The following is a 16,268-nucleotide window of genomic DNA, read 5'->3' on the forward strand; positions in this document are numbered from 1 at the left end:
CCCCTCTTCGAGATTGGATCGAACTTGCTCTTGTTTCATCTCGATTGTAGTCACCACTAGAACTTTACGATTTAAAAACCGCAAGAACCCGTTATCTCGTATGAAAGTTTGAATTGATCGTATAAAACGGGAATTATCTAAACACCTTGAACTGCCTCCACTATACGAAAAATTCGAACTTTCTTCGGAATCGACATCGTTTCGGAAGCGCTCTTTCGATAAATCGTAAAAATGCTTAAATAAGAAATTGGCACGAAAGGGTCAAGAACGCGGCTAAAAGCCCACTCACGATTTTATACGAAATCAAGCCCAATCGTTATGACGGTTTATCTTTAATTCTGCAGGAGAAGATAAATGTCAAGTTCAGAGGATAAATGGGAAGTTTCCAAAGATAAACACGAAGATCGAAGGAAAATGAAATATTTCCGCGAAGCGATAAACTCGACCAAGGGCAGAAAGGGACAGAGCACCTCTAGGAGGAGTATATAAGGACGTCGAGGTTGAAGAGGCAAGGACAATTCTTTTTACTCTTAGAACTCTCTGCACTTAGAAACTTTAGGCATTATTCTCGACATGTTCTGTTTCTATAACTGGTACTCGATTACTAGACAAACTCGCAAAGGCAGTTCGATCTTTACGATTACCAAGCTAAAGAAGTCTCACCCATAAGGGTTTTACCAAAAGACGTTTTCGAAAAGTTTTTGGAAAAATAAAACTTGCTCTCCCATAACCGCGGAAAAAACCCTAGGTTAATCGAGGAAAAAGGAAGCACGTCAAATCGGGTACACAATTCACCAAGTTATCACTTCTTCGGATTAACTTTCGGAAGAACTCTAGATTACTCGCGGAAATAGAAGCACAGCAAATCAGGTTATCAATCCCCCATGGTTGTACCTCCTTCGAACATCTTTCAGAGAAACAAAGTTAAATTCTATAAATCACTCAAAAACTAAAACGACTGACGAAGACTAAACTAAGCAAAACGGGAGATCGTATCCCTCACTGCGAAAAAATTTTCTGAAACCTAAGATTTCGTAAGAATTCAATTATCACTTCTATAGTTACAAATTCCGCGAGTTGTCGATGTTTGTCACCTAAATAACCTTTACAAAATTAAGCTCGACAACATTTTGCGAAATAACCTTTACAAAATTAAGCTCGACAACATTTTACGAAACAACTTTCGTAAAATTAAAATCGATAACATTTTGCGGAATAACTTTCGTTAAATTAAACTCGATATTATTTTTTGTAATAACTTTCGTAAAACTAAAGTTGGCAACATTTTACGTTTCAAGACTGCTACTGATGGGCAGTGGTCGATGTCGCCTCTATATCTCAACCCTCTCTGAGAAGCTTCTGCATGTAGAGGATCATCAAGTATCCCAATGTAAGAACCCAAATACACACTTTATCTGGTGGGATAGGAAATTTAACTTCAGATACAGTGCATGGGACCACAATCTTCACAGGGTAATGTATCCTCTTCACTCTTTTGTGAAACCCAGTAGCTTCTTCTGCGCAGATAGGTGGTCTCAGATGTTCATGGACAGTAAAGTGTGAGACCTCAGACTTGTGCATCCTTTCCTCAATTGGTTCCATCTCAACTATGCAACCTGGTGGTTCTTCCAGCAATGGGCATCGATCGATATCAGGTGGGTGCTGTTGATCGGTAACTGGTTGGCGGTGTTGAATCCAAATCCAAATCTGATCTATATCTTCAAGCCATTCCTCCAGCTCAAAGAAGTCTTCTATAGTAACCTCTCTACTCGAATCCAAATCTCCAAGTTGTTCTCCATCCTCTAACTCCAAGAATTCTTCTAGCTCCAAGAAATCTTCCATGGTGATCTCTTTTTCTACATTTACGGCATGTAACAACTTGATACATCAATGCTCTTCTGTGTCGAGTCTGCAATGTCCTGAGAACAACTCGATCTTTCAGGGATTTCGATTGGTATCGATCGATGACAAAAATCTGTGTCGATCACTGCTGAGGTGCTGTGTTGACCGATGTTGAGGTAGTGGTGGTGGTCGATGCTGAGGTCGGATCATTAGTCTCAGCTTCTTCTGCTCTGCTCAGCTCTCCAGATCCATGTTGTTTATCACCCTCTACCATAATGTAGTCAAGCAACTGTCTCGGAATTTTATCTTCCCTCTTTATATGCAAACCTTCAACGAGCATGTCCCACTTATCATTCTTCTCCTTTTCTCGAGTTGCTTTAGCTTCATCAAGAAATTTGTAAGGGAATACTTTTTCAATGTCCCCCCAGCTGGTTTGAGATCTTGGCTGTAGTTGACTGAACCAACTGAATGCATCCCCAGAGATAGAATAGAGGAAGATCTTGCAGAGCATGTGGTATTCAAACACTTCATTCTGCTCACTCCTTGACACTAATCCTCAAGCTCTTCGAGGTGGTTTCTGGGATCTTGGTGAGGAAGACCTTGGAAAGGGTCCTGACCTACCCAATCATACCATTCTCGGCTCAGATCAAAGTAATTCATCTCAGCAACATCAATCACATCATTGATCATAGCACCCTGAGCATTAATCAATTGTCTTGCGCTGTTGTGAGTGCGACCTTCTTCGTTTTTTAACATCCCATTCTCATCAACTTTAAGTATGAGCACTCTGATCCTCTATGTCTTCCCGCAGGTGGTGACGTTTTTCACCGGATGAACAGTGTCACGGTAAACGGTGTCGTGGTGAACAGTGTAGCGATGAACAATGTCGCGATGAACAGTGTCGAACGACGCGGGATGAACAGTGTCGAACGACGCGGGATGAACAGTGTCGATCGACGTGGGATAAACAGTGTCGATCGATGCAGGATGAGCAGTGCCGATCGACGTGGGATGAACAGTTTCGATTGACGCAGGATGAACAGTGTCGATCGACGCGTGATGAACAGTGTCATTCGACGTAGAATGAACAGTGTCAAGATGAGCAATACCTCGATGAACAATACCAGGATGAACAGTACCTCGATGAACAGTACCGTGATGAACAATACCATGATAAACAGTGTTTTCGCCACAGGATGAATAGTGCCATTCGATGCTTGATTCACGCTGTCGATCGCTGCTGTTTGAAGGGTGTTGATCAATGCTTCCCTCGTAGGCTTACGGATCATCCGTGAATCATCAGGCTCCTCTTTGAAGAACCTATAAATCTTCTCTTCATTGTTGTTCCTAATACTAAGATGTATGTACCTGAAACAGAAGAAAAATATTTATCAGTTTTTGAACAATAGTAAAACCTAGACTAAATCTAACTAAATAAGATCTAATGGCGATCGAAGCTCTCTGGCAACAGCGTCAAATATGATATCACTCTAATTACCCTAAGGAGTGATTTGTACTCTCTCAAATAAGCGGTCGAGTTGTAGCACTTAGGGATCAAATTCACAGGGAGCTGGGGCACACAAAAGATCTAATAGTTATAAGATTAAGCAAGGTCGAATGATTTAAATGTAAATAGCAGTGGTGTGAGCAAAGTAATTGCTCGATTGATTGATTGGGGTTGGATAGAAGGATGGTTTGCTAGACTTAGAGTTTCTATTCAGGCAATCAGGATTATATTAGTATAGAGATTAAGGTTGGATATTCTATAACTCACACTAAGGAATAATATATCAACTCTCGCATGTTTAGATTATCTATTACTAGATCTAAGATCTCAACTCTCGCACGTCGATCTTGAGAAAGTGTCGATCGCCGATTCAATAGGAATGTCGATCGATATACCTTTTAAATCGTGATCGATACAACTAACGAATTGTCGATCAACGACCCTTCTAGCAAGATTTAGCGAGCGGGTTTGAACTATGTTCACTAGGTTCCTAGATCAACTCTCGTCTTTCTCTAGCAATTATAGCACAATATGAATGGTTCAGGCAATAGACCATGCTCTCGCTTGCGCCTAATTTTCCTAACAACATGATTCTAGTTAGCTACTCTTGAACACAAGAAGTAAGTTCAATTCAGTTGATGGATATCCCAACAACTTAGTAATTCTATATTTTGAGATAATTCCTCATCCTATCTGAACCCTAAACCTAACAGGTGGATCTATTCAGACATGAAGTTTGTCACAAAAATCATAGATGAATAGAAATAAAATAGAAAGCAACAGAATATAAAAACCAAAGAAGTTCCAGAAGGACTCTGAAGGAATCACTCCCTTCTCTCCTGATATCACTCAAATTACCCTAAGGAGTGATTTATATTCTCTCAAATAAGTGGTCGAGTTGTAGTACTTAGGGATCAAATTCACAGGGAGCTAGGGAACCTAAGAAATCTAATATGATTTGTTAAGCAAGAAGGTTTTAGAGATTTAAATGTAAATTGCAACTTTATATTGAACAAGTGTTTGTTCAATAGATTGGTTGAGGTTTTGGTGCTTAAAAGGAAATAGTTAGACTTATGGTTTTTATTCAGGAAACTTGAGATTATAATCCTACAGATGCCTAATGAGTTGCATGCATGATAATGTAAAGCTCAACTACTTGATCAACAAGTCAATCAGCTCTCGCATGTTTTGACTTGTCTATTAACTAGATCTAATGATCTCAACTCTCGTATGTCGATCACTAGAAAGTGTCGATCGATAATCCTATAGGGATATCGATCGATACACCTTTTTCTCCGTCGATCGATTATTCAATAATGATATCGATCGACGCGCTTCTAGTTAAGCTTTATGCGCGGGTTGAATGGTACCTTACTAAGCTCACTAGATCAGCTCTCGCCTTGCTCATAGCAAGAAACTTAGCTCAGTTAGAATGTTTTCAGGATGAGAATGAAGCTTCGCTTTTATCAATCAATCCTAGGGCAAGTTCTAGGTAGCTAATCTAGAAACAGACATTAATGAACAATCCTAACGATAATTATCACAACTCAACAATCTATAGTTGGGGTTAATCCCTCCTAACCTATTTAAACACTAAAATCTAACAATGGAACTACTCAGACATGGCCAAGCAATTCATAACAGCAATTAGGTAAGAAAACTTCATTAGAATAGTAAATAGATATTAATGGAGTTCCAATCACAAAATATAACTTTGGATCTTCTTTCCAATCTATCAAAATCCTAAAAACCTTTGCTGTGAAAATAATAAAACAAGAAAATCACACTTTGCCTCTAACATGGTGGCAAAACTTATATAATTAGATTAAAACTCGTCAGGGATAATCTTGTAAAATGGTGAAGACTTGAGCTTCAAGTCGGCTATGATCAAACGGGCTTTCTGCGCGCTTCGCTGTCGATCGATGTCAAGACATGAACATCGATCGATTATTCCTCTCCAATATCGAACGATGGTCGAGCTCGATGGTCATCTCGGGTGCTTACTCCAAATATCTCCAAAATGCTCCAAAATCATCACTTATCTCCAAATCACTCCATATCTTATAAATATAATAAATAGACTTTATAATATAATAATTATTAGTAAAAAAACCTATAAACTATTGATGAAAATGGGTCAAATCCATAGTCTATCAACTCCCTCAGACTTACCCTTTTGCTTGTCCTCAAGCAAAACAAACAGACAGTCTCTCCGAAAGAGGTTTAAAACAGCAGGGACTCACATGATTTAAAACTTAGAATCATCACCTCTACAATATTGCAATCCACATCTAAGAAGTCATAATCACAAAAGCATATTATACCATATCCTAACTTAGCAACCAAATTCATCTAGCCAACAACTTAACAAATATTGTCTGACATTCCCCTATACCAACCTCATTTCTTAGCATAAATAAAAGTGCATGCTTTACCTTGGGAGTATCGATCACAGGATGCAAGGATTTTCAAACAAGTATCTGGACCTGCAGGTAAACATTAGTTTATATCCTCTCTCTCTACTAATTTTCTCTCTTAGTCAAAGTCTGCTTATATGCAAGATCATTGACCAAGATTGGACAAGCATACATGAATCAAGCCTTAATGGTGGTTGCCACCAAGTCATGTTCACTTCTTTTTGACCTATATCCTAGGATTATTTGTGAAACAAGCCTTAATGGTTGTAGCCACCAAGTCATGTTCTAACCCTTTACCTATGGAATTCTTATGAAGCAAGCCTTAATGGTTGTAGCCACCAAATCCTGTTCGAATTCCTTCCTAATAAATCTCTATATATATTATAAAATATTTATATATATAATTCAAAAATAGAGAGAGAAAGGGTGATAAATATATCTACACAAGGCTTTACCTTCTAGACTTATTTGAAAAATATGATCCCATGTATACCAAGCCCCAAGACAAGCAGTTGTGTCAAGTTTAGTGTTGGAGGTCAGCTTTGGTTCCTTCAAAACAATCTCAGCAAGAGTGGATAGTTGACAGGTTGATCCACTTTAGTATCTTTAGTACTATATGCAATTAGTAACTCTAGAATGATGCGAATGAGTGGTTAGATATCAAGCAAATATCTAAAAGTTCATAATCCCCTTCTTGACTCAATAATAACTTATTTTTAAAAATATTTTAATAAGACTAATAAGTAAATAACCATCAGTAAACCTCCCCCAGACTTAAACTACACTGTCCCCAGTGTAAATTCAGTCGGAGTTATGGTTAGAACTAAATCATAAGGACTCAATGTAACAAGTAAGAACGATATACTAGACCGGAATGGATCTCGACCGATGTAAGGATGTTGATATCGGTCGCCGCATGTAAGGCTATGTCGATCGATGTCGACAGTTTCTCGTCGGTCGATACTCACGGCAATCGTCTACTCGGTTCTTTTTTTTTATGATCTGAAATAATTAAAAACCAATATAAATAGTATATTAATAAAAAATTAATAAATATTACCTAATAGTGGGTTGCCTCCCACTTAGCGCTTGTTATAGTCATTTAGCTTGACTTTGGAGGTGATTGGGCTAGTAGTGTTAAGAACTGGGACTTGTTGGAAAACAAGTATCCAGCTCTTCTTTGCGCTTGTTGAACCATGTACCAGTGAAGTCTCTCATTGCTTCATCCCCTCTGCGCCATTTTTCTTTCATTGTTGCAGTTGTGTTTTCCATCCTCTGCAATCTTTCACAAAGACTCTCAAGGTTGAACTGATGTCTTCTAATTGTGGCGTAAGTGTCAGATGAGATCTCCTCTTTATGGTAATGTGTGTCGGACATGTCTGATGTCACCTTTGGTACTAGCCGGCCTCGGTTTGTAGCGTCGTCGACCGATGTTCGATGATGAATGTCGATCGATTTGTTGTTGCGTCTGTCGATCGATGACGATGCTTCTGGTCGACGGGCAATGTAACTCTTAATCTCCACCAATTCCCCTTGTATAGCTTCAATCTTGGAAGTCAAAGCACTAATGTTAAGATCCATTGGGAAATAGATGTCATCACATCTCCCACCAAGCCTCTCTTCTGTAGTTTCCAGAGCTCTGTAGAGCCCTTCTACCAACTGATCTATTTCATCCCTGGTGTAAAAATTTTGTTGAGACATCATCGTATGTGGGCGTGGTGGATTGTCGTCGACCGATGCTGGCATGCGGTTGTCGATCGATGTGTGGTGATGCTTGTCGATCGATGTATGTTGTCTTCTGCCGATCGATGGAGGTCGAGCAACGTCGGTCGCGTGATGAATTCTGGCTATGTCTTGCTTCATCTCCTCCATGCAAGTAGTTAGCCAACTAATACTATCATTCAATGGATAGTAGACACCATCAAGTTTCATCTGGAAAGCTTCCTGGTTCTTCTCTTGTTCACCACAGACTCCATAGAACATCTCATTGATCTCATCCTTGGTGTAGATCTCTGGTACTAGTTTTGTCTGTGTGAATAGGCTAGCATGTTCCGGAAGACAGATATAGGCTGGCTCATCTCTTGAAGCTCTTTCCAGAAGTCTTCTGATATCCTTGTTGTGAACAGGAATGGTGTGTCCATCTAGATCTCTGGCGTATCTCTGATCATCTCTGTAAACTCCATACTTATCCTTCTCTTCCCAGTAGAATCGTCGGGTACTGTAGAAATCATAGGCTCTTCTGCCGAATTCTGGCTTTCTGTCGACCGATGTTGGGACGTCAATGTCGATCGATGGTTGAGTTGTATGGCGAGATCTTTGTATGAAGCCTTTGCTTATGCCACCAGTTGTATCATAGGACTCCTTTGTAGCCTTCTGTTCTGGATTGTTGCGTTGATGCATGAACAGATTGTGTGCTCCATTGGCTGTCTGAAGGATATCTGCGATATCTTCTCGAGATACGTATAGTGTGCGTCCGTATATTGCTTTTGCGTAGCCATCTGGGTCCCTGAAAATACCAAATTTGTCTGGAGTTAGATACTGGTTATCGAATTTATCTTTTTCGCTTACAGTGGTTTTCGGTATTGGACGGTTGTTGATCGATGTTGTATTGTTGATGTCGATCGATTGTGGACGACGGGTGTTGATCGATGGACGGATTGCCCTATCGATCGGATGGCTGAAAAGAGTTCTTTCCCAAGCACCTTCTGCTCGAATCTGATCTGTTTCATCGCGTCTTTGCATGTTGAGAAGCTCCTCGTCTGTGAAACCGTCTTGTAGTTTATCTCCTCCTGGTGCGTAGATTGATGTTTCTACTGCAAAGCTTTCGTGGTGGTGTTCATCTGCCCAACTGCCAATCGAGTAGTCTCCTTCTCGTGCACGGTTGATTTCAGTGTCGATCGATTTGTTGTAGGCAGTGTCGGTCGATGCTCGTTATCGGTTTTGTTGATGAGGTTGAGTGCCGATCGATGGCGATCTTGTCATGTCGATCGATGGTGCATTCCTTTTCCAGGAGGAATGATGTAGGAGTTTCTCTTCTCCATCAAGGATGGCTCTGTACTCAGTAGCTCGTTCCTCCTCATAGTCTTCATCATACTCGTCTGTATGCATATTTTGTTAGGTGTAGCAATAGTGGGGTTGTATTATTCGTTCTCCCAATCATCTGGACAAGTGTCGACCGATTCTTCCTTTATTGTATCGGTCGATTTTCTATTGGTACTGTCGATCGATGTTGCACTGTGAGTTTCGATCGACGCTGAGTAGTTCGTCTCGTACTCGGCTCCACCTTGGCAAGCTGCAATGATTCCTGGATCATTGATTCTTCTGGAGATCGTCTGTGGCTTCTTGACTGGAATAGGGTCGTAGTGGGCATTAGGATCGATGAGTGTTAGACACAACTGGTTGGTTTGCAAGTTGCACACTGCTCCCACTGTTGACAAGAAAGCTCTCGCAAGTAGTAGAGATGAGTTCCATTTTAACTTGATGTCCAAGACATGGAAATCAACTGAAACTAGGGCATTACCAATCTGCACCTCTAGGTCTCTTACAATTCCTCCTGAGTTCCTCTGGGAACAATTCGTGCAAAAGCTCGACCTGCAGACCTAGATAGTCTGCCATAACCCTAGGTAGGATGCTGACTGATGCTCATGTGTCGCACAAGGCATGTGGGAACTCAATACCCTTCACCGTGCATGGTATTGCAAATTGCTCAGGATCACTCTTCTTCTCCAATGTAATCCTCATCCTCATCTTTTCTCTAGCTTCACATAACATTCTCTTGATGTCTTCTTATTTCTCTCTAGTTTCTCTGAAGAACATCCACAATATGTGGGTATAATAAGCCTCTTCGAATGGCTTATGTAGAGGAATCCAAAAGACTCTCTTTCGGAAATTTTCCTTTTCCTTTTCATTAGCCCCCCTCTTCAGATGTTTCTCCACTTTTTCCTTTCTTCATCTTAGGGTTCTTCCAGTATGAACCCTATTCTCTTCCATAGGATCCTCTCCATCATCTGAAGGTGTCCTGGCGGTCTATGCTGGGTTTTCTGAAGGTTCGTGTTTGGGCCTGAGTGCATTAAGACGTGCAACATCTATCTTTGGCATATGCACTCGGTAGGTAATAGGTGCTCGTCGATCAATAGGCGCTGGAGGTTGTCGATCGATGGTTGCCGCTGTTTGTCGATCGATGGGGGTGTCAGCATGTCGATCGATTCGTACGTAAACATGGCTGGGAGGATGTGGTTGTTTTGCTGCAAACTCCTCGTGAGTTAGAATCTTCACGGCATTGCAAGACGCGGTTGACTCCGTAGGCGTCGTCGATCGATGCTCTGGAGTTCCTGTCGATCGATTAGGACTGGTGTGTGTCGATCGATGTTCGATGTCTGGCGTCGATTGAACCAATGCAATCCGCCAAAACTCATCAAACTTTCTACTTCGAAATCTCCTTCTTGCAGCTTCTCTTCCTTCACCACTTGCCAAAAATCATCCTCAATGATGGCATTCACGTGGTGTTTCATCACATCATCCCCTACCCCTCTTGTCGAGGCTTCCTGCCTCTTGATGGCATCTCCTGTCTGCACAACCTTCATTTCCAACTTCTTCACATGAGTGCTCAAAGTCTCAAACTTTGTGTTCAGGTTGGTGTAGACAAAATCAATCTTCCCATTGAAGTCCACAGTCATTCGCTGATGTGCCTCAAGAACCCTATCAAGCATCTCTTCAATCTTGCTCTCTTGAGTAGGCGGCGGTGGCTTCTAGTAGTAGGAACTTACACAACTTCTGTTGTTGCTGTAGTTGTTATTGTAGGGTTTCTTGTACTGTGAATTTTGGTTGAAATTACTCATATTTCCATAGGAGTTTATGTTTCAACCCTGGTTTCCAGAACCTTGGTATCTAGTTCCACCAATGTAGTTCACCTCTTCTTCTTCCTCTGCTCTACCCTCTACAGCCTATGCATCTTCAACCTAGCAAACCTGCTTCCTGAGAAGCTTGTGAACACTATCCAGCTTTGCCTTCACCTCATCCATCTGATCATTCCCAAGGATGGTGGCAGATCTTTTCCTCTCAATATCAGTGTTTTTGGTGCTGTTGATGGATGCTAGGTTTTCAATAACCTTTACTGCCTCCTCTGGATTCCTGGTGTTGAAGTTTCCATTACTGGAAGCATCAAGAGCCATCTGGTACTGCACCGCGATGCCTCTGTAGAATGTACTGAGCAGTTGTACTTCATTGTATCTATGGTGTGGACAGTCTCTCTGATAAGACTTGAATCTGATCCAAGAGCCTCTGAATGATTCTGCAGGCCCATGAGTGAATGTTGAAATCTTGCTTCTCAAGTCTTCGGCACGCGCTTCATCAAAGAAATTGCATAAGAATGCATTCTTGATGTTGCTCCAGGATGTAAGAGATCCCGGTTGTAACTGCTTGAGCCAATGCAGAGCTTCTCCAGCAAGTAAGTACCTGAAGAGCTTGCATAGTAGGTAGTCCTCAGAGACTCCTGATAGACCATGGATTTTACCTACTATTAGCCATGGTTTATAAGTGTTTTAAGATACATTTATTATTATATAGAGTCTATTTAGAGTATTTACAGGTCCAGATACAATTTGCAAGGAAATGATGTATTTGGAGCTATTTAGAGATCTTTTGAGCTTCACTGGAAGCAAGAGATGGTCGACGGTCGATGGTCGCAGCTCAATATCGACCGATAGTCATCACCAAATATCGATCGATGTCAAGTCCCTCGTATCGATCGATTATGAAGCCATCCGAGAGTTAATGAAAAATTAGAAGATTTCAAGTTTCACAAAAGTCTCAATAATTACATCATTAGTCCATGGCCGCCTGTTATGCTATTTATTAGGGTTTTGTATTGTTTTAGAGGAAGACTTGCCTAGAGACCTTTGAGACCTAGTTTGGAGGAGGCAAGAAGCCACCATTGAAAGAGAAGAGCTTAGGATTGGAGAGATAGATCATCTACTGCAAAACATAGAAGATCTTGAACTCCTTTGCTTTCATTATTTCTGTTACTTTTGCTATTTAATTTATTTAAGTATTATTCAGACCATCATAACCATGTGTTCCGTGAATATGTCTGAGTAGTCTAAACTGTTAGATTTAGGTTTCTCAAATAGGTTGATAAATGTAATACTGACACAACAATTGTTAGGATGTTTAGAAATATAGTTCAATTATCTAGTTATGCATTAAAGCTAAGTTTAGGATTGATCACCCTTTAAACTTAGATCCTAGGACTAATTGGGATCAAGCCATTGCTTGACTCAATACCTGAAAATAACTAGAATGATCTAACTGACTAGATACAGACGAGAGTTGGTCTAGTGAGTTAGAGAATACAAATCAAACCCGTTCGTAAAGCTTTCTGGAAGAAGTATCGATCGACACAGTGATAGCCCTGTCGATCGATATTTTTAAAGGTGTATCGATCGATATGCACAAAGAATTATCGATCGACACTTTCTCGCGACCAAAATAACGAGAGTTGAGGTCCGAGATCTAGATTTGATAATAAAAAAAAATATACCTTAGTTTGAATTCAAGAACAATTAATATTAATAAACTCCTAATTTCCTAAATTAAGTATTATTTATCATACCTGAGAATATACCTAAATCTAGCTACTTCAACCAACTGTTAACAAACTCAAAACAATCAATCGAGCAATAAACTTGCTCACCAACCAATTTACTGCTTTAAAACCCATAAACTATTCAATCTAGATTTAGTTATAGACCATAATCTATTGAGTGACCCTAGAGTGTCTGTGGATTCGATCCCTAAATAATACATCTGAACCTCTTATTTGAGAGAGTAATTCACTCCTTAGGGTAATTTGAGTGATATCAAATTTGGCGCCATTGCCGGGGACTCTTTCTTATTACCATTAGATTACGTTTAGAATTTAATCTAGATTTTGTTACTAAATTTGCTAAAAATTTTCTCTCTTTTCCTGCTGACACAGGAGCTGCAAGATGGAAAACATAGATTTCGGCCAGACATCGATCGACGAAGAGATAGGCATATCGATCGACAGAGCGAAAGTAATATCGATCGACAAATCGACAGGAATATCGGTCGACGACGCATATCAAACATCGATCGAGAACACCCCACCGGAAGCAGGTAAGTATTCTCTTACCAATGATGCTAATGAAAGAGTAGTCCTAGGAAAACCTAAAGGTCAACTAAGCAACGCAAATAACCAAATTATAGGTGAAAAGGGGACTGAAATCCCTGTTAAAATTAAATCTATCTCAGAAAGAGATAATGAATGGAAATTGCCTTTGCAAGACTATTTAAATCCTGGAAGGACCTATTCCAATAGGTCCGCAATTAGACTACCAAAAGATGATACCAAGAGATTTGGGATCAGCCCCGAATACTTAATCATGGTTCGTCAAAACCCTTTATGTGGGACCGTCTCAGTGCGACCACATGATCACATCGAATATCTAGAAGAATTGATAAATGACTAGTACAATCACTGTAAACTCTTTCCTTTTTCCTTAGAAGGTGACGCCAGAAAATGGCTGGACCAAATACCAACAGGATCTCTGACCTGTTGGAAGGAGATAAGAATAAATCAATTCTTCGATGAGGGGCACTACTGGGATGCAAAGAGGAAAATCTCCTCGTTCTGTCAAAATCCACGGGAATCATTCAGAAACGCCTGGGAAAGATTTAAGAGCTACCAACTTGAATGCCCCCACCATGGCTATTCAGAGCCGCAACTCATTAATACCTTTTATGGAGGGATTAACCTTCACTACCAGATCGTGCTCCACACAGCCAGTGATGGGAACTGTCATGTCCCCGATTCTGGATAGGATCGTCCGGACGGACTGCGGTGCGTGGAGATGCACCAGTATGGTCATATGTCCCAAATACAAGCGTGTCATAGCCTGGAAGTAAGGTTAAGGGAATCAGAAAACTAAGGGATAGCTAAACCACGAAGGAGACAAGTATAAAGAAGCTGTACTAAGAGTATGGCAGCTGGGCGGTGCGGTAAGCAAGCTCGACCAGCTAAGTGAAGAGTAGTGCAGCTCAGTGTAGCTCACTGAAGAATGTATCAGCTCCCTGAGGTAGATGGACTAGCTCACTCAGCTGGGTCAGCTGGGGATCAGCTCAACTCAGCTGGACTGAGTGTTCGAGTCTTGGGCAGTTGGTTCGGGTCTGGACAGTGACCAGGCCATGTGGATGACCCATGTGTACCAATGGGCTGGAGGGCTCTTGTGGTTGGGTCATGGGCGTGGGCAATCAGTCTGGGCCTTGTTTGGCCTTGTCCAGGAGTGGATTGGCAGTTCCAGGGCGTGTGGTAACTGCCATAGGCGAAAGGGTGCAATCTGTACCATTGATTAAATCAATGGCCAGAAATGATACCGAAGGGATGCAATGGTTAAGAAGTAACCACCCCTTCTCATATATAAGGAAGGCAAGTCCGTGCCTTTGCAGGCACACCAGGGCTTCCTTCTACACCCTGAAACACAAATAATCCAGAGAAGAATACAGAGAGTTGGTCGGATTCCCAATCCAAGACCCATGATGGTGTGAAGGCCATAAAGAGACAGTTTTGGGGCAGATCAAGGGGGAAGTTGAGAACGACCCTCTGAACGGTTTTGATCATTGTTGACAACACCCAAAGCCTTATCTGGAGCCTGTGAACACACGCAAATGGTGAGGAAAGGAGGGAGTTGGCCGGAATCCATTCCCAAGGGCCAATGCAGCCTTAAAGGGAGATTGGTGTGGAAAGCAGTTTCATGGGGAACAAAGAGGGAAGTGATGCACGACCTTTGGATGGTGATTGATCATGGATGATCATGTCTAAGGCTTCCTCTGTGTCTGGGGAACACACGCAATTGGTTAGGAGAGAAGGGGAAAGGCTTGACTCCACTCTCAAAGGCATGAACAACCTTGAAGATGGATGCAGTATAGAAACTAGTTTCATGGAAGTTCCATGGAAGGAGTGATGGGCACGAACCATGATTAGATCTTATCAATACTGGAAGTATGTGATAAGGGTTTGATGAAGGCATGCTAGGAGGAGCATTGACGCCCTTGATGAGGTAACAGGTGGGGACTGCGGACCATTGGACATAGTCTGGTACACTACGGGCTGATCTGGTCCTGCAGTTACACCTTACTCTATTTTATGATTATTAATCATATTTTTTCTTCTTCTTATGATTGAGATTGATGATTACACATAGTAGCACTGAATCATGGCTTGGCCGGTTCAGAAGAACCCTCCATGGCCTTGGTTTGGCAGCTAAGTCCGGATCTCCTACTTCCTGATAGATTTATGGCGATCTGACTTTGGAATGCTCTTAGTGGTGAATTATCATGAATTATCATGGTATTTGGGGATTTTTATCTGATTGATTTCGAGATGGTCAAGGTGGTCGGTGGGGCTGTTCTAGGTCGAGATTCATAGGATCGAGATCGGTTCTTGGAATTATGACTTGACCATTCTCTTAGTTAAGATTTATCATGAATTATCATGAATTCTAATGAGTTTTTAGGGATTGATTTAGATATGGTCCCTTGGGCCGGTTTGGCTGATCTTGGCCGAGATCTATGGGATGGAGGCCGGTTCTGGGAAATCTGATTGGACCATTCTCTTAGTTATGATTTATCGTGAATTGTCATGAATTTTAATTGATTTTTGGAGCAGGTTTGCTTGCGGTCGAAATTGCACCTGAGGGCATATTGGGGTCAGATCCTTGTGTTAGGATATCTGATCATATGTTTGTGTGCTGGAACATATTGTTACTTATGATATTGATCATAAGGAATTTCTGGTTATCAACCTTGGCGTTGGTAAGGCAGGCCGTGTGTGACCTGATCATGGGCAAGGATGGATGACCTGATCCTTGGATGATGGATCAAGGTGTCTGATCTGATTGATCAAAGGATGCACCGGTGGTAAAAGCAACACTAATCAGGTTCAGTGGGACATGGTTGCATGACTGATTAGGAAGTATGGAGACTCATCAGTTCTGAGTCATGTGGGGTGGTTGGTTGATTGACTCAGGATCTGATGGGCATTGTTAGTCCATGAGCTGGACTTGGTATCATAAGTTGATAAGGCAAAAAGGATGTGGGACAGTGCATGAGCCGGTAAGGGCCAGATGCATGTCCTTAGCTGTTTGAAGACTTCTCAAGGGTTACTTATGTCTGTGGGGATGGTTGGCTGAATGACTAAGTACCCAAGGGAAGAGTTTATGCAGATATAAGGGAGTTGGACGAGTGGACGGGGAGCTGGGCAAAGCTACCTCGCAGCTCGATCAGCTGGAACGGAGCAGCAAACCTCAAATGAAGTGGTTCAGCTCAACTAGCTGGGTGAGCTAGCTAAGACAGCTAAGTCAGCTGGGACAATGAGCTAACAAGCTCTGGGAATGTGGCAAGGATATGATCTGTCAATGTTGCATAGATCTAGATAGAATGGCTTAGGGGAACGGAACCTCTGATTGTATGACTTGGTCTAGGTT

This window comes from Brassica napus, chromosome C1, assembly GCF_020379485.1.
Source record: "Brassica napus cultivar Da-Ae chromosome C1, Da-Ae, whole genome shotgun sequence".
NCBI classification, from domain to species: Eukaryota; Viridiplantae; Streptophyta; class Magnoliopsida; order Brassicales; family Brassicaceae; genus Brassica; species Brassica napus.